Source organism: Erinaceus europaeus, chromosome 1 (genome assembly GCF_950295315.1).
Source record: "Erinaceus europaeus chromosome 1, mEriEur2.1, whole genome shotgun sequence".
Lineage (NCBI taxonomy): Eukaryota > Metazoa > Chordata > Mammalia > Eulipotyphla > Erinaceidae > Erinaceus > Erinaceus europaeus.
This window is the reverse complement of record NC_080162.1, coordinates 43,064,474-43,087,106: the sequence shown is the minus strand read 5'-3', so window position 1 is coordinate 43,087,106 and position 22,633 is coordinate 43,064,474. Positions and strand designations below refer to the sequence as shown.

The 22,633-nt window shown below is 37.8% G+C and overlaps 1 long non-coding RNA gene across 1 annotated transcript; it reads right to left on the bottom strand.

The window, feature by feature from the left end:
• Positions 1 to 1,051: 1,051 nt before the first annotated feature.
• LOC132541823 (uncharacterized) lies at positions 1,052 to 21,395 on the bottom strand. The gene is made up of 3 exons (XR_009552903.1): positions 21,174 to 21,395; positions 7,166 to 7,222; positions 1,052 to 1,349 (listed from the first exon to the last, which is right to left on the bottom strand). It is a non-coding gene; the product is annotated as an uncharacterized LOC132541823 (long non-coding RNA).
• Between the last annotated feature and the right edge of the window lie 1,238 nt (positions 21,396 to 22,633).

Below are 22,633 nucleotides of genomic sequence, written 5' to 3'. Positions count from 1 at the left end.
TATATAAATCTATGTTTAAAGAAGCACAATTTGTAATAGCTCAAACTTGGAAGCAACCCAAATACCCAACAACAGATAAATGTCTAAGAAAGTTGTTGTATATATACCCAATGAAATACTACTCAGTTGTTAAAAATAATGAAATCATTTCTGTGATCTCATCTTAGATGGAACTAGATAGCATTATGTTAATTGAAATAAGCCAAAAAGAGAAAGGTGAATATCAGATGATCTCACATATAGGTGAAACTTAAGAGAAAAGAAGAGAAATGGGAAACACACAGTAAAACTTGGACTGAAAATGGAATATTTCATCACAACAAAAGACTCTGGGGAAAAAGTGGAAAAAAGCGGGTGGAGAGGGGATTAGGGTCCTGGTGTATGATAATGGAAAAAGACTAAAGTTGGGGGGTGGTGGTGAAAGTGTTTTGCTATCATATGGAGATGGGAACTTGTCCCCATGCATAAACAACTGCACTGTTGGAAAAATATTTACATGTGCATATTTATTTATATGTAAATGATATAAATATAAATTTTCTCAGTTTTCTATTTGTTACTAGGATAGAGTGGAAACTTCTAAGTACCTTAGGTACCAGATCAGAACCAGAAGTCAGCCTGCCAATTAAAAAATTATTAGTGATTTAATATTGACTTACAAAATTATAAGAACACAGGGGTATAATTCCATACCTTTTCTACCACCGGAATTCTGTGTCTCCATTCTTTCCATTGGAGACTGTATTAGTTCTCCCAACATCACAGATATGGGTTGATTGTTATTTCTTTATCTATCCATATTTATATATATTTGCCCATTTTTTTCTTTGGTCTTGCCTTCTTTTCCTTTCTAAGTCACACCTACTACCTCTGAGTGTCCTCCCCCCTCTGTTGTAACCCTTCTTATATCTGGGTCTTGATGGAATTGGAGTTCAGAGCCCTCTAGTCATCTTCCCCTAACATTTCAACCTGCCATTTTTAAAAAACTTTTTATTTATAAAAAAAGAGGAAACATTGTCAAAACCATAGGATAAGAGGGGTACAGCTTCACACAGTTCCCACCACCAGACCTCCGTATACCAACCCCTCCCCTGATAGCTTTCCTACTCCTTAACCCTCTGGGAGTGTGGACTCAAGATCATTGTGGGATGCAGAAGGATGAAGGTCTGGCTTCTGCAATTGCCTCCCTGATGAACATGGGCGTTGACAGGTCTATCCATACTCCCATCCTGTCTCTCTCTTTCCCTAGTGGGGAAGGGCTCTGGGAAAGCGGAGCTCCAAGGCACATTGGTGGGGTTGTCTGTCCAGGGAAGTCTGGTCGCATCCTGCTAGCATCTGGAACTTGGTGGCTGAAAGAGAGTTAATATACAAAGCCAAACAAATTATTGACCAATCATGGACCTAAAGGCTGGAATAGTTCAGCCTGCCAATTTTAAGAGACGAAGATTGGCTAAAATGTCAAGTAAAGGGACAGTTTGCATTTGTTGAGCTAGAAATGAAAATTTTTATTGTCTAGTGGAAATTTCAAAGGTACATGAAAGATAATTTGACTGATGTGCAACTCACAAATGGCAAACAGTGTTATTGAAAGCAGGTGAGTCCTTGTATCTGCAAAAGCGTGTATAGATTCAACTTTTCTCAAAGCCCCAGAGTGATCAGTTCACTTTTCAAAGATCTTTACTCATCATGACACTAGGTATTAAGATCCTTACCAAAAGCCATGTTGGAGATTAGAAATAATGTGCATATCCTAGGCAAGGAATTAGAGTGTTTTTGCTGAAAACAGAAATTTTACACATGTACCAATAACTATTTATTGTTTACTATAAACCATTGATTCCCACAATAAAAAGTTAAAAACTAAGGGAAATAAGGTGCATAAAATACATATCAGAAGACATAGTTCCTGTTCTTCCCTCTATTACTTCCCCAAATTCTTCACTTGGGGGCCGGGAGTGGGGTGTCAGCTGCCATTTGCTGTGAGCCCCAGGGACAGCATCTGATTCAACACCCTACATTGTAGCCCCTCCTTAAATGAGTCCACCTGCCACACCTCAGAGCCCTACCAGGGGTCAAGCTCACCTAGAACTTGGGTATACAAATATACACACACAAAAGAAAAACAAAAACAAAACACACACACACACACATACACACAAAACACACACACACACACATACACACAAAACACACACACATACCCACATACACACACAGACAGACACATACACCCACACCTGGGACTTTAGGTACAGACAGATAGGCAGGCAGTCAAGCAGACAGACAGAGACCTCTGGGACCTTGGAACAGACAGACAGATAGATGGACAGATACACAGTGGAAAAAACAAGTCTTTATAGAAGTAAAAATCTTTATTTCCTAAGTATAAAAAGAAACTAAAAGGAAGTTCACTTAGTTCTATAAGAACACAGACAGGAAGAAGTTGAGGGTTAACAGAACACAAGATGAGCTAAAGCAAGTTTGGTAGAGGGAGTTGGGCAGTAGGCAGCAGGTTAAGCACACATGGCACGAAGCATAAGAACTGGAGTAAGGGTCCTGGTTCGAGCCCCCGGCTCCCCACCTACAGGGGAGTCGCTTCACAGGTGGTGAAGCAGGTCTGCAGGTGTCTATCTTTCTCTCCCCCCTGTCTTCCCCTCCTCTATCCATTTCTCTATGTCCTAGCAAAGACAATATCAATAACTACAACAACAATAAAAAAGGGAAAATAAATAAATAAATATTAAAAAAAAAAGTCTCATGGTCTGGGAGGTGGCACAATGGATAAAGCATCCAACTCTCAAGTGTGAGGTCCTGAGTTCAGTCCCTGGCAGCACATGCACCAGAGTGATGTCTGGTTCTTTCTCTCTCTCCTCCTGTCTTTCTCATTAAGAAATAAAATCTTAAAAAAAAAAAAAGAAAATCTTTAAAAAAAGTTGACAGAGTAGTCTAAAAGACTTTATGTACTTGAAATTAATCTTGTCATTTAAGATATTAAAAAAAACATCTGGCAGAAAACAAATTTGAGCTATGTAGACAACAGAATTTATTATCCAAATCTGTCTTAAGATTCTGGGCATATTTGGCCAAATAGAAGGATGAGATCTTTCTCCTTGTCTTCTCCTTGGAGCTTTGTCTTCATTGGGAGTTTCTCCCTTGAGCAAATTATTTTATAATACAGTCACTGAGTAGTTAAAAGGGAAATGTTTTATTAAAATGAACAAATGGATGGTTAGTAAATCTTAATTACTTATGTGATGCATCATTAACAAAAAAATCTTACTCTATACCAGCTCTAGTCACTTGGCTGGGAGAATAAGCTTATGTAAAGCAAAAAGATATCATCTTCTTTCCTTTGAAAGTCTCCAAGATTTGTTTTCTTCCTTCATTGGGAAAATTATAAACTAAAGTTAGGGGATTATTAGCAGCATATACTTGAGACATCTTTTCCAGACTATCATATAAATCGAATCATACAGTACATAGTCTCTGCATCTGGTTTCTTTCACTTTGCAAATTACCTTTGATATGCACACATACTGCTACATGAAACAGTAGTTCGTTACTCTTTGTTCTCATCACAGAGATTTTGGAGAACGGTTTACTTGTCTGTTAACTGGTTTATGAACATTTCACTTGTTTTCAGACTCTTAACAATTTTTCTTGAGCCCACATCTTGCGCATGTGCAATTTCAGTATTCAGGACCACTTTGTTCATTCAATATTCAGGACTACTTCCTCTGGTGGTAGGATGTATGCATGGCAAAGCAGATATCTTATACAATGAACTGTCTCTCTAGCACTTTTTGGCAATAAAATAAAATAAAAATACTGCAAACATTTGTAATCAGGTAAACATATATTTCTATTACTCTTAGGTATATGTCTAAGAGAGACATTGCTAGATCATGTGCTAAACATATGCTTAAATTTCCAGTAAACTGCTGACTGTTGTCCAGAGTAGTTGAACATTTTTGCATTTTGACCAGCAATGTATGACAAATTGAGTTGTTCCTCATCCTTTACAGGACTCGATGCATCTGTTTTAAAAAATTCTAACAAACAGGGGTAGATTGCATAATGGTTATGCAAAGAGATTCTCATGCCTGAGACTCTAAAGTCCCAGGTTCAATCCCCCCATACCACCATAAGCCAGAGCTGAGCAGTCCTCTGATATAAAGAAAAGGAAAGAAAATTCTAATCATTGAACTGGGTTTGTATTGCTATCTCAGTGTGGTGAATGAAGATGCTGGATATCTCCTTTTCTTATTTGTCATCAGTATATGGTCTTTGTGTCTGTTTCAGTCTTTTTTATTTTATTTTTTTGCCTATTTGAAAATATTCGATACTTATTTTTCCATTATTAATTTTCTATATTGGTGATAACCATATATTTTTCATAAAACAAGTTACACAAAATTATTTTTAAAAGATTCTAAGAAGATGCATTTATTATATCATAGCTTCCATGGGTCAGAGTTTGTCTAAGTGAATTTCTCATGTCTGCATCTGTCTGACATGTTAGCTTAGGCTGGGGTCTCGGGTCTCAGCTAAAGACTCAACTGGATAAAATCTACTTTCAAATTCCTGTGACTACTGATAGGAATTTTTTTTTTTTTTCAGATGGTTGGATTGAGGTTATCAGGTTTTTCACTGCTGGCTGAAGACTACTGTCAGTTCCTTGTTATGTGAGGGTTTCCAACATGGTAACTTACTTCATGGAGAGTGCAAGCTGAGTGGATGATAGAGTTAAGAAGATGGAATTCACTGTCTTTGAGTACTAATTACAGAAATAATACTCTACCATCTTTCCTGTTTTCTCTTTATTAGACAGTCACTAGGCCAGCCTATACTCAAAGGGGTGTAAATGTCAGAAAGTGAGAGTAACTGAGCGCCTTATTAAAATACTGCCAATACCAAGTCTTTCTTGGAGAGTGGGACATTTACAATTGTGCTTGGCCTTTCTCCTCTAAACCAAAGTTATAGAGAAGAGGTCAAGGATTAATTAAAAAAAAAAGTGTTGGTGTAACTAAAGAAAAAAGATTGGGATGATGGGAGAATTAGACCTATGAAAATAAGAAGTGAAGTAGAAGCAGGAGATGGAATGAGGGTAGGAAGTTTGAAGTCAAGGAAGCAATGTCTTCTTTTTTTCTCCATAATGCCTCCAGTGGACATGGAAAACTGAGACTGTTTTTAGAAAAATTCAGAACTTTGCTTTTACAGAGGTAATTTACTTTTTAGATGATCATATATTTCCTTTCCCATCATGGAGAATGTACATAATTATTAAGTAGAAATACTGAGATCAAAACAAAGAAAGCTGTCTCCAGTATATCTGGGGTGAAAGTATGAGATAATAATAAAAAACTGATCATCATTAATATTTTTCAAGGCCTGTCTGGATAGTCTGCAGAGTATAACAGATTTTACACCACTGAATCCTGAGAATGATTACGTTAGGTTGCCTTTATTGTTATCACTATTTTACAGAGGGACAAATTGAGACCCAGATATACTGTAAGACTTTCATTAAATCAGTTGGGTGTGTTTTCTGTTGTAAGTAGAAATCTGCATAACAAAAAAATAGGTTCTTTCCCTGCTCATTTAAAAGAAAGTTTAGAGGCTTACAGTTTCTTGTATATTTCAGTTCTCAGAGCCTTGAAATCATTTAGTCTTTTATGTTTGCAGGTTGCCCAACCTACTTTCGAATCAGAATTTTAAGATCAGGGAAAATGAACACAGGAGGAATAAGGAACCTAATTTTATTTTTAAGACAACAGACCATTCTAGAACATCCCCTGTTCTTTCTTTTTCTATATATATTTTATATTTTACTATATTATATTATATTAATTATATAGTAATAATAACAATAATAATAATTATTTGCCTTCAGGGTTATCTCTGGGGCTCAGTGCCAGGACTACAAATCCACTGCTTTTGGCAGTCATTTTTTTCCATTTTATTGGATAGGAAAATAGAGAAATTGAGAGAGGAGGGAGGGGGAAATAGAGAGGGAGCAAGAAAGACAGATCCCTGCAGACCTACTTCATTGCTTGTGAAGCTTCCCCCTCTAGGTGGGGAGCTGGGGGCCTGAACCCAGATCCTTGGGCCATCCTTGCACTTAGTACTATATGCTCTAAACTGGGTGCACCACCACCTGGCCACCTCTCCTATTCTTTCTTCACTGGCCTAAATTATAAGGCCAAGTCACACGGGACCTGCAGTTTAGCTCTATGAGGGGCTGGGTTAAGGAGAAGGACTATCATGATATTTAAATGAAATAATGTGTATTCTAAAATAGGGAAACTCAGGCTTGGTTCCAGTGTCCTATTGTCAGTGTGAAGAATGGACAGAAACCTGCTTTTCTATTACAATGGGAGTTCCTGAAGTGGAAGATATTTATGTCTTTCTTCTTTACTATTCTAACTGGGTGTCTTGAGCATGAACATATAGTACTGCTCAATATATAGTTGATAAATGAATGAATCGACAAAGATAACTTGATATACTTTACTGTTATTCATCATTTTTACAACAAGCACTTATTCAATGCTGCTAAACAAGTAGAATGAATCATGAAAGCAGCACATTTGACAAGGCATTATTTGTCTCATGCTATGTAGCAGATTTTCCCAAATCATAGCAGCTTCAATAATAATTTCTTTTTTCTTTTTAATATTTTTTCCCTTTTGTTGCCCATGTTTTTATTGTTGTAGTTATTATTGTTGTTGCTATTGATGTCGTCGTTGTTAGATAGGACAGAGAGAAATGGAGAGAAGAGGGGAAGACAGAGACGGGGAGAGAAAGATAGACACCTGCAGACCTGCTTCACCGCTTGTGGGGCGACTTCCCTGCAGGTGGGGAGCCAGGGGCTAGAACCGGAATACTTTCACTAGTGCTTGCACTTCGCGCCACATGCGCTTAGCCCGCTGTGCTACCGCCCGACTCCCTCAATAATAATAATTTCTTATCTTAAACAATTTTGAGGTCACATATCGCTGATAACAGTGTGGATGGAAAGTTCTGCTTAAAGTCTCCCATAGAGTCAAGATCTGGGTAAGGGGGCCAATATCCACATTTCTGACTGGAACTAGAGGATCTGCTTGGTAATGGCGCACGTGCGGGTGCACAGACACACATATTGCTTGGAAATCTGCTTGGTCACCATGTAAACCTTCTCATAGTGCTGCTTGAGTATTCTTAACACAAGACATCTGGTTTCCTGAAAGAACAAGGAGAGAATGAAAACACTTTTCATAACTAGAATTAATTTTATACTGTCATTTATACGATATTCTATTACTGAGAAACAAATTATTAGGTCCAATACACACAAATGCAGAGGGAATCGTGTGAAAGAGACATAACACAATGAATGGATACATTGAAAATTTTCTGTTCTGTTGGGGAGATAGTATAATAGTTATACAAAAGACTTCTATATCTGAGGTTCTGACGTGCCCAGTTTAATTTCCCAGAATCACCATATAAGCTGAGCAGTGATCTCGTAAAAAATAAAAAATAAAAAAATAAATTCAATAAAACTCTGTTCTGTTCAGTCCTGTATTTCTAACATGTAGCTACACTTAACACCTCTAGTAGATACTCAGAGCTGTTTTCTAGTTGATAGACTTTGAAGGCTTTGCCATTTGGAGATTTTCACAGGGATAGGCAGTGGCACACCAGGTTAAGCTCACATAGTACAAAGCACATGGAACTGCACAAGGATCTGGATTTGAGCTCTGGCTTCATGCAGGAAGGATACTTCACAAGCTGTGAAGCACACCTTCAGGTGTATTTCTGTGTCCCTGTCTATTTCCTTGTCCTCTCTCAATTTCTTTCTGTTCTATTAAATAAAATGGAAAAAAGGAAAAAAAATGGCAGCCAGGAGCACTGGATTTGTAGTGCCAGCACTGAGCCCCAGCGATGACCCTGGAGGCAACAAACAAACAAATAAATGAATAAAATTAAAAATTTCACTAAAAATGAATAGAAAAGAAGTAATTAAAAATTAAGATCAGTTAGAATAAAAGAAGATACCAGAGATTACAAAATTTTTTTAAAATTGAATACTTTTACTAAATGCTCCCAAATATTTTAAGTTTTATTAACTTTTCATATAACACATTTTTGTGTATATTTTGAATGTATACTTTAGATCATCATTAATTTTTTTTTATTGGATAGAGACAGAAATTGAGAGGAGGGAAGGAGATAGAAAGAGACAGAGATATACCTGCAGCCCTGCTTCACCACTCATGAAGCATTCCTCCTGCAGGTGGGGATCAGGGGCTTAACCTGGCTCCTTGTGCATTGTAATGTGTGTGCCTAACTAGGTGTGTCACTGCCAGGTCCCAATCCCCAGATCACTATTAATATGTCAGTAATTTTGGATCACAGTTTTCCATACAGAGGCTACTAGAAAGGTGACTTCCTTTTTCCCTCTTCAGGATTGATCAAGAAAATGTTTTGTGTGTATGTATTTGTCAGTTTAGAAAATATTTTTCTTGGCTTTTTCATTCATTTTACTTGCCATTACTGGTTCAGTGGTGGGATTTTTGTATCAAACTTTGGAAATCATAGATTTTGGTCAAGTTTCTTGGACAATGGTCAACTTTAAATATTCTTTAGATGATAAACTCCGTGAACAAGTTCCTTGTTGCTATTTTTTTTTTTGTAAAAATGGGGCATTTATTTAATGATATTTTTGTCAATGCCAATATTTCTGTAACAATATTACTTCCTTTTCCAGGGCTACCTTATCACTTATACTTCTTCATTAACTGGATGGTTGTAATTTTACATGCCAACTCTATTGTATTATAAGTTTCTCACAAAGTCAGTTAATTACTATTTCTGGGTGTGTCTATGAGGATGCTTCCAGATAAAATTAACACTTCCATTCAGTAAAATAACTTTCCTTACTGGAGCAAGTGTGCATCATTCAGTATATTAGGGCCTGAATAGAATAAAAAGGTAGAAAAAGAATAAGTCTGATTGACTGAATTGGGGCATGGACCATTTTTTTTCTGTCTTACAGACCTGGTTTTCAGACCTTTGGACTCAGACTTAATTACATCACTTTTTTTCCCCTGGGCTCTATCTTGCTGGTAGCAGGTCATGAACCTTTCACCTACACCACTGTGTGAGTCAGTTCCTTTATACAAAAATCATCTCAGGGCTGACAAGATAGTTCACTGGGGAGAGTGCCTCCTTTGTCATGTGTATGAACCAGGTTCAAGCTCCCACCATTCTGAAGCTTTAGTGATGTGGTCTCTTTCCTTCTCTTTCTCATTCTCTTTCAAAAAGTTGACCTGAAGCAGTGATGCCCTGGCCATAATATATGTATATGTGTGTGCGTGTGTGTTTTATTTTTCTGTAGAAATCTGATTATACAACATTAAATGACCCAAAGTTGAGTTATAACTTTTATTCAAAACTGTTATTATTATTTGTCACCAGGGTTATTTCCGGGGCTCAGTGCCTTCAGTGACTTTTTTTTTTTTAATGTAGAGAGATGGAGAGAGAGAGAGAGAGAGATCTGAAGCACTGCTATCTCACTTTTGAAGGCTACCTGCTGCAGTTGGGGACTGGGCACTTGATCCTAGGTCTTTATATATGACAATGTGTGTATTCTACCAGTTGAGCCACCACCTCAGTCCTAATCAAAAGTATCTCTTGCTTTTACTAGTATGACTTATTGTGCTATATTGACAGGCAACTCAACAGTGTCTCCAAATCAAGATGTATTGGGTATAATAAGAGGTTACTCAATATTTTAGTAATGTACTAAATTTGAACATACTGCATGCCATCTCTCATGTATCTGCTACTTGTAGAGCTATCACACTATAATTTAAATGTCAGCGTCCCTATAGACAGTTTTATGGAACATAGATTTCATCCCTTTGATTTTTATATTTTTACTTTCACATTATAATTTCAGATAGGGTGATTGTGACAGAAGTCACATGTACCAAAATACTTCAGATAGTTAACTGTTTGGCTCTTACAGAAAGCCTGTTACCTGACCTTGTCCTTTGACAAAGGTGAAACTGCTCCCTCAGTCTTACTGCAGCAGTGATTATTTCTCAGTACCGAAGATATCCAAATTATGTATCTCCTCAAGAATAGCCTCTCTGCCATTATTTATTTTCTTTTTTTAAAATTTGTCATTAATTGTGGGTCACAAACCACACCCACCACCAAAGTTCTGTGTCACCACCTTTCCATCTCCCAAAGATAATCGCTATATTTCTCACAAAATCTTAGAAACAATTTGTAATATGTGTGATTAACCAGGTGAGCCACTGCCTGGCCCAGAAACAATTAGTCTGTGTTTTGCAAATTCATGTTTATCAGTTCTCTAGATTCCACATATAAGTGATACATTCTTATAATTTTCATCTTATTTATTTATTTCACTAAGAATAATCATTTCTGGTTTCATCTATTTTGTCCCAAAGGCATATATATTTACTAGTATTCCATGAGATATATATCCTATAAGTTCTTTAACCATTCATTTCTTGATGGACATTTAGGCTGCTTCCACTCTTTGGCTATTGTGAATAATGTAGCTATGAACATAGGTGCGTATATGTCCCTTCTTATTAGTGTTTGTATGCCCTTTGAATAAAGAGTGGTATTGTCTGAGATTCTCAAACAGACATTTTAGGCCTAGACCTCAAATAGATCCCTCTCTCCATTGTTACCGGTCATCTTCATCAGGAACAACACAATAGACCCCTTTGTGGGCCCCCATAGGACCTGACCTCAATGTGGATCAACAACGGTAGAGAATGTTCCATCCTCCAAAGGGAGGATGGACAACATACTATATCTTCCACCTGAGGAAGATGGGTCCTGATATTGGGGCAGCTTGGAATGTTCTTACTCATGACCACAGAATGTGAGCTCAGACAGATCTCTAGGGATGCAGAGGTCACATAGGCTCCTAGGCTGCATATGGGCCCTAGATCAGATTAAATCAATGGGGTTTACAGTCATCAATATTTATACACTTTTCTCATATTTGGGAGCTACTCTCTTCCCTGATCCAGCTTTCTGGTCCTTTTTCCAGCCATGACATTATCTCCCCAGACAACAACTTGGGTCCACCTGCATATCAGACATCAGAATCAGAAAAAAAAAAAAAAAAAACAGTAAAAACTAGTATAGTCATGGGCCCTTTAGAATCTAACTAAAATAGGCCTACTAACTATCTACAAAATGGAGACCACCAACTCTTCATCTGCACTATTCCAGCCTGTAGGTTCATGAGTAGTCAACAATTTGGCTTTATATGTTAACTCTTCTTTTAGCCACCAGGTTCCAGATGCTAACATAGTGCCAATTGGACTTCCCTTGGTAGAGGACCCCACTAATGTGTTGTAGAGCCCCACCTCCCCAGATCCCTGCCCGACTAGGGAAAGAGAAAGACAGGCTGGGAGTATGGATCGACCTGCCAACACCCATGTTCAGTGGGGAAGCAATTACAGATGCCAGACCTCCCACCTTCTGCACCCCATAATGATCCTAGGTCTATACTCCCAGAGGGATAAAGAATAGGAAAGCTATCAGGGGAGGGGATGAGATATAGGGTTCTGGTGGTGGGAATTGTGTGGAGTTGTACCCCTCATATCCTATGGTTTTTGTCAGTGTTTTCTTTTTATAAATAATAAAAAAAAGAGCGATAATGTTCGATCATCAGGTAATTCCATTTTTATTTGTTAAAGAACTCTCCATACAGTCTTCCAGATGGGCTATAATAGTTTGCATTCCCACCAGGAATGTAGCAGAGTTCCTTTTCCTGCACAGCCTCCCCAACACCTGTCATTTCCTGGTTGGTGTAAGCCATTCTCTCAGGTGTGAGATGGTATCTCAGTGTAGTTTTAATTTGCATTTCCCTAATGATAAGTGGAATGGAGCATTTCTTCATGTGTCTGTGGGCCATGTGTAACTTTTCTTTATAAAACTGTTTGTTTAGTTCTCTGGCCGGCTTTTTCATTGGGTTACTTTTGCTTCTTTCTAGATCTGTACCAATTCTGGATAGATATCAGTCACTTTTCTGATGTGTGATATGCAGATATCTTTTCCCATTTATTGAGTTGGCTGGTTATCCTTGTGTAGTTTCATTTTAATGTGTAGAAGATTTTTAGTTTGATGTAGTCTCATTTGTTTACTTTCATTTTCCATGCTCATGGGGTTGAGACTCCAAATACACCTTTGATGTGAAGATTTTTCAATGTTTCACCAAAGTTTTCTTTTATAATTATTATAATTTCTGGTCTAATAGCTGTGTCTGATCCATTTTGATTTGATTTTGTATAAGTACCGTGTGGGATGCATTGGATCGACCTTCTCGTGGTGCATCCCGTGAGTACCCATTCATTGGGGAAACTGATGATCCTTCCTAGCCGACTGAATCCACATGGATCCCAGTCACTTTCAAAGCCAGCAACAAGCAGCTCCTGACAGCTTTCAACCTGATGCTGTTGACTGGCTACGGAAGAAGGGCAAATGCTAGAAGAAGAAGAAGAAGTACTGTGTGCTGATTGCGTCACTGGAGCGCCTTGATTTGATTTTGGTGTATGGTGTTCGGTGGTGTCCAATTTTTTTTCCAGAACCATTTGTTGAAGAGACCTTCTTTATCCCATTGAATTGTTTAGGCTCTTTGTCATATATTAGATGTTTTTACATGTGTGAACTCATTCCTGGGCTTTTGATTCTACTCCATTGATCCAAATGTTCATTTTTATTCTAGTACTATGCAGTTTTGATTACTACTGCTTTGTAGTACAAACTGAAGTCAGGAGCATGAAATCTCCATATTTTCCCCTTTTCCTCAGAAGTGCTTTGGATATTCATGTTTAGTGTGTGTGGATACTGCACAAATTTTTGAACAATTTGTTTAATTTGCTTAAAAATGTCATTGAGATCTTCATAGGTATTGCATTAGAAGTGTAGATTGCAGGTGGCTCTGTTGCACAATAGATAGCACATTGGACTTCTAGTGACAAAAGTGTAGATTGCCTCTGCTTGAATGGCAATTTTAATAATATTTATTATTTTAATTCAAGAGCAGGAATGTTCTTCAATTTCTGTGTATTTTTTTTATTTAATCTTTTAAGAATGTCGTAAAGTTTTCTCTGTAAAAGCCCTTCACCTTCTTCATGAGACTCACCCCATGGTATTTTATCTTTTGGGATCTGATTATAAATGGGACAGTGTCTTTTATTTCCCTTTTCTCCTTCTCCTTGTTTGTCTATAGAAATGCCACAGGTTGGAGAACAGTCTGGAGAACTCTTAGAAGGCTAGAAGTGGACCTCCCCTATGACCCTGCAATTCTTCTCCTGGGGATATATCCTAAGGAACCAAACATCCCATCCAAAAAAGATTTGTGTATACCTATGTTTATAGCAGCACAATTTGTAATAGCAGAAACCTGGAAGCAACCCAGGTTTTTGTATCCAACAAAAGATGAGTGGCTGAGCAAGTTGTGGTCTATATACACAATGGAATACTACTCAACTATTAAAAATGGTGATTTCATCTTCTTCACCTTATCTTGGATGGAGCTTGTAGCAATCATCTTAAGCGAGATAAGTCAGAAACAGAAGGATGATTATGGGATGATCTCACTCACAGGCATAAATTGAAAAACAACATAAGAAGGGAAAACACTAAGCAGAGCTTGGACTGGAATTGGTGTGTTGCACCAAAGTAAATGACTCTGGGGAGGGGGAAGGATTCAAGTACTAGTACCTGAGGGGGCCAGAGGACCTAGTGGGAGTTGTATTGTTATGTAGAAAACTGGGAAATGTTACATGTGTACAAACTGTTATATTTACTGTCTTTTTTAAATATTATTTTTGTTTTTACTTTTTTCTTTTTCTTTTAAAAAATATTTATTTATTCCCTTTTGTTGCCCTTGTTGTTTTATTGTTGTAGTTATTATTGTTGTTATTGATGTTGTTGTTGTTGGATAGAACAGAGAGAAATGGAGAGAGGAGGGGAAGACAGAGAGAGGAGAGAAAGATAGACACCTGCAGACCTGCTTCACTGCCTTTGAAGTGACTCTACTGCAGGTGAGGAGCCGGGGGCTTGAACTGGGATCCTTATGCTGGTAGTTGCGCTTTGCACCACTTGCGCTTAACCTGCTTCGCTAGTGCCAGACTCCCTGTATTTACTGTTGACTGTCAGCCATTAATCCCCCAGTAAAGAAATTAAAAAAAAGAAAAAAAGAAATAAAGACTTAATTATATGTTTAGTAAATAAATAAGAATTTACTCTTTTTCTTAGTCTCTATCTACAAAAACATTTAAACATTATGAACCTCAGATTTCATTTAGCATATGATAAACAAGTAAACCTCAATTTACATAACAAATTCAAATCAAATTTAAAGTGTTTAAGACATTTACAGAATTAAATATCTCCTCCAGTTTATGAATAGAATCTGTATTGGTATGCCCCTGTCCAGATTAGGACCTGTAAATATTTTGTGGCTTGCATCAATTAACTCTTGCTATAATAATAACGTTTTAGAAAAAAAAAATCACCCCAAAACTCACTGGCTTCAATAAGTAATTATTTATTTTCAGAAAAGTATCTGCAGGTTGGCTGATATTCAGCTAATTTAGACTGCACTAGGCTGGACTTCAAGTTGTGAATTGCACAGGGGTCTGCTCCAGGCACCTTTCATCTTTCTCAAATGAACAGACATATGCTTCTCATGGCAGTGTTAGAAGTGAAAGACAGCAAGGCCCACTGTGCAAACACATTTCAAGGCTTGGCTTGCAACATGCTTGCTAACAGCCTATTAGCCAGTAAAGTCATATGGCCAAATTCAACATTGGTGGGGCAGAGAAGTATTTATACTCAGAATGGAAGAGGGAGAGGAATATTTTCTGAATAATAATCTGCATGATTCCAGGATCCTTACCCAAATAAAACTAATGTAACAGAACAAACAAGTTGCTGGGGAGATAGAACTCCATGGATAATGAAGACTTTCTCTGAGTCTCTCTTTGCTTCTTTCTCCTCCCTTTCTCTCACTCTCTCATAAAAAATAAAATAAAATAAATGTGCTAGGGAGAAGGTTCAGCAATAAATGTACATGTGTGAGACCTTGAATTCCACCTCTAGCACCACAATAAAAAAAGTCAAACTATGGGAAGATGAGATCGTTTATCTAGAAGGATGACTGCTTTGCTGTATATGACCCAGATTTAAGTCTGACCCCTCACTACACTGGAGGGTGTGGGGGATTCAGTGTTGTGGTATTTATCTATTTTTCTTTCTATCTCTTTCTATATGAAAAAGTCATCCCAGAATAAGAAAGCTTCAACAGTGGGAAAAAAATCAATCAAAAAGAAAAACAAAACTTTGTTTTTCCAAAGAGAAACATACGTTGTATTTTAATTGAAAATTACTTTTCTTATGACTGGGAAGGTAGCTTAGTGAATAAAGAGCTGCTTTTGCATGAGTACAACTCCTGGTTTGATCCTGGGCATTGCACATGCCTGAACAGTGGCATATTTTTCTTAGAAACAAACAAATCTTAAAAAAAAATTTTCCCCTCAAATTTTCCTGTTGTCTTCTTTGGGAGCAGGGAAGGTATGTGAGAGTGTCCTTGCTCTTCTGGTCTTATATGTGCCTACACATCATGCAAGGAGTCTTGATAACTACTTTGCTTTGCTTCCTAGCACACAGTTGGTCATTGATAAAGTGTGTTGAAGGCAGTAGTTAAACTCTTTAAGTGTGTAGGATTACATCACTGCATGATGACGTTTTCAGCTATATTTATTTGTTTATTCATTTATTTTGATAGAGACAGAAATTGTGAGGGACGGGGAGAAAGTGTGGGAGAGAAAGGAAGAGAGAGTAACAGAGAAAGAGAGAGAGAGAGAGAGAGAGAGAGAGAGAGTTACAGCACTGCTTCACCACTCATACATTTCCCCTGCAGGTGGGGACTGAGGACTTGAACCCAGGTCCTGGAGCACTGTTAATGTGTGCACTCAACCAGGTGCAAAAGCCACATGGCCCCAACTCTGTCTGCTTTATAGACACTGTTTTCATTGAAGCTATTTCATGTTCCTACATCAAAGGTTGGAAATTAATTGTGGGGAGTGGAGTACACAGAACCATCACTGAAGGTGTAATTGAAGACTCCAGGCAAGTCACTGCTGCTGCCTTTCTACTTTCCCTCCCCTGCAATACAAATGAAATCACGTTTTCATCTGATGTTGCTTGAGGGGAAGGCATGCCCAGAAAATAATCAGCAGAGAAGAGAAAGTAGACAAATAGTTTCTTGTATATGAGATAAAAATGGGAATTAAAGGTGGATTTTAGAACCTCTATATTTTCCTTTCATCAAATGTTTATTTAATAATTATGCTGTCAACTACAACTTATATAAATGATTTTACATCCCTTTATTCTATACACATTTATATTCTTTTTAAAAATAATTTTAACTGTTTTTTATATTTATTTATTCATTTTCCCTTTGTTTTTGCCCTTGTTTTATTGTTGTAGTTATTATTGTTGTTGTTATTGATGTCTTCGTTGTAGGATAGGACAGAGAGAAATGGAGAGAGGAGGGGGAGATAGAGAGGGAAGAGAAAGATAGACACCTGCAAACCTGCTTCACCGCTTGTGAAATGTCTCCCCTGCACCCCTGCAGGTGGGGAGCCGGGGGCTTGAACCGGGATCCTCTTGCCGGTCATTGTGCTTTGCGCCACCTGCGCTTAACCGCTGTGCTACCGCCCGACTCCCCACATTTATATTCTTATATATGTATATAGATAAACGAGAGGATCATGACTGAGCAAACATCTTCTAATCCAGAAGTAATATTATGAATACTATAAAAGTTATTTTTTAAATTTAATTTAATTTAAATTTTTTTTTAACCTCCAGGGCTATGGCTGGGGTTTGGTGCTAGCACTAGTAATCCACTGCTCCTGGAGGCCATTTTCCCATTTTTGTTGCCCTTGTTGTTGTTATTATTATTGTTGTTATTGCTGTTGGATAGGACAGAGAGAAATGGAGAGAGGAGGGGAAGACAGAGAGGGGGAGAGAAAGATGAACACCCGCAGACCTGCTTCACCCTCAGTGAAGCGACCCTACTGCAGGCCCGACGCCCCAGGGGCTGGAACCCGGATTCTTAATGTGGTTCTTGCTGCTTTTCTCCATGTGTGCTCAACTCACTGTGCTGCAGCCCCGCCTCGCTATGAAAGTTTAGATTCCACCAATAGTAGTTTTTCCTGTTCCAGGAAGAATTCACATAGTTCTATAAAATTCATACTTTAATTTAAAATCCATATAAAAATTTAAATATAGATTTTAATAATTGCAGCTACCTTTACTTGAAACTCTAGTATAAGCCATACAGTGGGTTGAATTATATATTCTATTTCATATAATAATACTGAATGCTAAAATACTCTCATTTCACAAAAGAAAATTTGAATTTTAATGTACTTCAATAGAAAATAAGGCTGTGTTAAAAGCTAATTACCCACCTGTGCATAGAGAGGACCATTTGAGGTTAAGCAAAATCACTTTACAAGTGTTATATCTCCAATTCTTGCCCCAGGATTAATGTTATTGAACACCCAATTTGAAAAGCCACCTTGGGGACTACCCTGTATCTATTTGTCATAGATTTTCGTTCTGTTTTCCTTCAGCCATTTAGTATAGAGCTTCTTTTATCAGATGACTAGAATAGGTGTGGTAAATATGTCACCTGGACTATCTGGTGCCTCTGGTTTGAATATATTCATTCTCAATCCATAAGTGAAATACAGAGACGACACCTTACAAACTGGTGATAAAGTTCCACTGTGAGGAGGGCTTAATTATGTGTGATTTTTCAAATAATCTCTGTCAATTAAATAAATAGGATGTCTCCTTTCTGAGTCCTCACTCAGTCATGACTGCTAACTTGCCCTGGAGTGAATTAGGTCAAGAAGCCTTGATCAGAGTTTAGTTATTGCTCTCCTGATTGAAATTTCAGAGAAAGAACAAGTATTAGGTAAGTGCACAATGTCAAGAGAGCACTTTGGCTTGAAAAAAATCTTAAAACAACACCCTCCTCAAATACATACATATATATATATGAAGGAAAGACAACTTCTAGTGACCTGGAACTAGGTCAATTGCTAGAACATTAAATTTGCATGCCTGAAATTCCTGGTTCAAAACCAGAGTGGTGTTCCGTCTTGTCTCTCTGACTCTTTAGAAACACACTCTCTATCCTCTGTAATAAATAAAATAAACCTTTAAAAAATGAGCTTGTGATGACCATAGGGCTCTGAATTCCAATTCCATCAGGACTCGTGGGAGGGGTGGGGTGGGGAGAACACTCAGAAGCAGTAGGTGTAACTTAGAAAGGAAGAGAAGACCTAACCAAAGCAACGATTGCCACCTCAACATGCTTCACCTCAGACTGTATCCAGAGACTTCACGTGTGGAATGACAACCCTTCAGCTTCATTACTCGGGTGAGACCTTTCCTTTTATAGTACACTCTAATTTCATCTCAGGTAGTTCACTTTCTAACAAAGTCCCATAACCTAGATATACACCAGTTTCTGTGAGAGAGAGCTTATGTGCACACGTATCCATAAACTACTGCAAAATATATACCTGAAAGCAGAAGTACACTAGAGTTTGCAGTGAGTACCTCCCTAACACTTCCTCTCCACTATTCCAAGCTTGGGATCCATGATTGCTCAACAAATTGTTTGGCTTCATATGTTAACTCTCTTTTCAATCACCAGGTTTCAGATGCCACCAGGATGCTGGCTAGGCTTCCCTGGATTGAAGACCCCACCAATGTGTCCTGGAGCTCAGCTTCCCCAGAGACACACCTTACTAGGGAAAGAGAGAGGCAGACTGGGAGTATGGACCGACCAGTCAACGCCCATGTTCAGTGGGGAAGCAATTACAGAAGCCAGACCTTCTACCTTCTGCAACCCTCAACGACCCTGGGTCCATGCTCCCAGAGGGCTAGAGAATGGGAAAGCTATCATGGGAGGGGGTGGGTTATGGGAATTGGGTGGTGGGAATTGTGTGGAGTTGTACCCCTCCTACCTTATGTTTTTGTTCATTAATCCTTTCTTAAATAAAAAATTAAAAAAAAAAAAGAAAGGAAGAGAAGGTAGGACTATAGAAAATATGGATATATTATACATATATATGTAGATAGTTATAGAAATAATATATCTGTGATCTTGAGACAACTAACATAGTTTCCAGTGGAGGGAATGGGGATACGGAACTCTAGTGGTGGGAAAAGTGTGGAATTATACTCTTATTATCTTATTATTTTGTAGATCAATATTAAATCACTAATAACAAATTTAAAAAATGAGCTCATGACAACTGTCTTGTAAACCATTATTTCCCCCAACTAAAGTGATTTGGGGATGGGGGCAGGACACCACATTAGACTAGCCATGGTCTATTGCAGCAGAGCTAAAAACCTGAAGAGGACTGTGAAGGCATTGAAGATATAGTATGCTTTAGTGATTAAGACTTTGGTTGACAGTGGGAGTGGCTTGCAGGCAAATATCACATGGAGATAAGAAACTGTACTCAAGTCACAACAGTAATCTTGTAAAACATTATTTCCCTCATTGAAATGTTTTGAGTATTACAAAACAAACACATACATACCAATTCTACCAAATGTTTAAAGATAAGATGTTTTTCCTGGTCTACAAAAGCTAGGAATGAATAACCAAATCTTTTTATAAAACTTTTTTTTTGTAACATGTAATAAATTCTATTGTGATCAATGTACTTCACCTTCCAAAAACTAATGTTCTAGTTATTGTAGCTTGGTTACTTTTCAATAAATGTATTCCATCGCACAGCACACAGCTACCTACTTCTCTTGGTGGTAGACATATTAGAAGCTACAGTGGGCATTTAGGCTAATATTTATAGAATATTTTATTATGTTCCAAGAATTATAAGAGGTCCTTTGAATGCATAATCTACCTTTGAATAACTGAAATTACTTCTGATGTTAACATTCTGGTTTACTACAGATTTCTCTTAAAATCTGTACAACTTAAAATCTCCAGTCAATGGGGGCCATTAATAATCTTCATAATTCATGTTTTTGTTCATTAATCCTTTCTTAAATAAAAAATTAAAAAAATAATCTTCATAATTCATAAACAGATTCTCCATTATAAGTTATACTCTCTATGACATCAGGAGAATGCTTGAGACCTATCTACAAATGACAATAATTACTTGTTTTAGGATCCAAGCTGAACTGTCCTTTTAGTCAAACCTCATGAATAAAAATAACTAACTAAAGAAATAACTACAACAAACCAGTTTGGAATTGCTAGTTGGGAGAACAAAAGAAGCAAGGGAAAGTTTGACTTGATTTCCTCTGCAATTTGTTTATATCATCAGAACAGAAAGAATCTCAGAGCTCAGCTCACCACTTCCTGAATGAAGAAAGAACAAAATGTCTGTGTGTGGAATTCATGGAGATGTGCAAAGTGATCAGCAGAAATTCTGAGTGGAGGAGCCCAGAGGGTAAAGAAAGAGTGTTTCTTAATTCAGCTACAATCTGACAAAATAACTATGAAATCCTGATAGTGGATGGGCTAGATCCTTCCTACAACCCCTCCCTGTGGCTGCAGAAGGGACAGCTCCAGGAAGGTGCAGCCTCTCTTGGCTTGTTGCTATGGAATCACCTTCATTTGTGACAGTATGTCAATCAGTCCTATCAAAAGACAGCAGTGGAAGCAATGGAAGAGGATAGAAATGACGAATATTGACTTGCAAGGAACGTCTAAGTCCAATGTAACTGAAATGATAAGGTTCTGTTTGCTTCTCTTGGAAGGAACCTGCTGAAACAGCCAAACCAGTCAGACAACTTTTATTTTTTTCTTCGGCAGGTATGTGCTGAATGGCTGGCAACACACTTCAGGGATTTTAGGGGAGAGGTTTCTCTCTAGGTTCTTCTGGGCAGAATGCCTGTGTTGATTTGCCCTCAACCCCCTTTAAAACACACACACACACACACACACACACACACACACACACACACACACACACACACATACGCACACGCACACACACACACATACACACACACACACACACACACACACACACACACACACACACATTTACTTGAGGTCTGCTGAGCACAGTCAATTATGTCTGTTAGTTTCCTGCCACTGGTCTGTGGGCTGCAGATGCACCTAAGGATTCAGACGAAAAATAACAAATTGCCCTCCTCTTCATGAAATCTCCCCTGGGTGGCTTTCCAGATTGCTTTTTATAACTTTTTTTTTCAGCTGAAGTCTACCATAACTGGCCTGTTAACAAGACAATTGAAGTCAGTAGGCAAAAGGGCTAAGAAAGAAAAATACATGTGAGCAGTGAATGTTTTTGTTTGAGTATCCCATTGGAGACTGATTTAATTGGCCTTTGGAACACTGGAGTGGATTGTGAAACAGGCAGATAGAAGGAAGCAGGGGTAGGAAGGGGTAGGGAGGAAAAAGAAGGGAGTAGGAGGTTTCTTTTCATCAGCAGAGAGGATCATCATACAAAAGTCCATTTTATGGTGAATTAATGGGGCATCTCAGAAGGCCATGAAAATGCCATATGTACAGTAAGCCTCAAGGCTGTTTGAATGTCATGCAGTGATTTCAAGTCCCAAAGTTTCTTATTTGAAAACTTTCCTTCCATTTTAGAGGGCAAGTTTCAATTAATCTTCTTGTCTATTCTCTGTATTCTGCCAAGCTGCTATTGCTGTTTTCCAGAAACAAATAACAACATAAAAAATCTGAATCATCACTGAAGAGCTTCAGAATTTCAGTGTTCAATTAACCCTCTTAAACCCTGAGACAATTGGTTAAATATGAGGCAATTTTTTTTCTTTTCTGGAATTGATCATAGAAGAAGGAAACAAAGTCTTCTGAGTGTTGAGAAATTAAAAAAATAATGTTTTTACAACACCCAGAGTAGAAAACATGGAAATTGCTTTCTTGCTAGTTGCTCTATGTAATTCTATTTTATAGGCATATGAACACTTGAAGTATAAAAGACAAAAATAGGACATTTGGATACTCTTTATAAAGTGTCTCTTGTACTTTTATAGAATATTTACAAGGTTTTTCACTGTATATTTTAACTGGTCCAACTATAGCTCCCACATTTCTTTGAAAACCATCAAAACTGGTTGAAGAGAACAGGGATAGTAGTTTTTGTTTCCTATTGATTTAGAAACAAAAGACTCAGGGGAAAAGGTTTACTTTGTCCTTGAATGCCATGTGCAGATGAATGTATTGTTGATGAAATTAGACCAGGGATCTGAATCCTGTTTGATGTCTTAGAACAGAAAGAAGGTTCTCCTAGTCATGGCACATATTTTAATTTGCCCGTCAGTTTTCTTTTATTCCATGTGCTTGCATCTCACATAGGTTGATGTGGTTATACACCAGTTGACCTTAAACAAAAGTAATCAGTTATGCTAAAAACAAAATGGGCTTATCCTACAACAACAACAAAATACAAAAGAGGCACAATTGAAACTGAATATCCACTGTGAGACCCACTTCCCTGAATCAAAGATTCCCTTCCTCTTT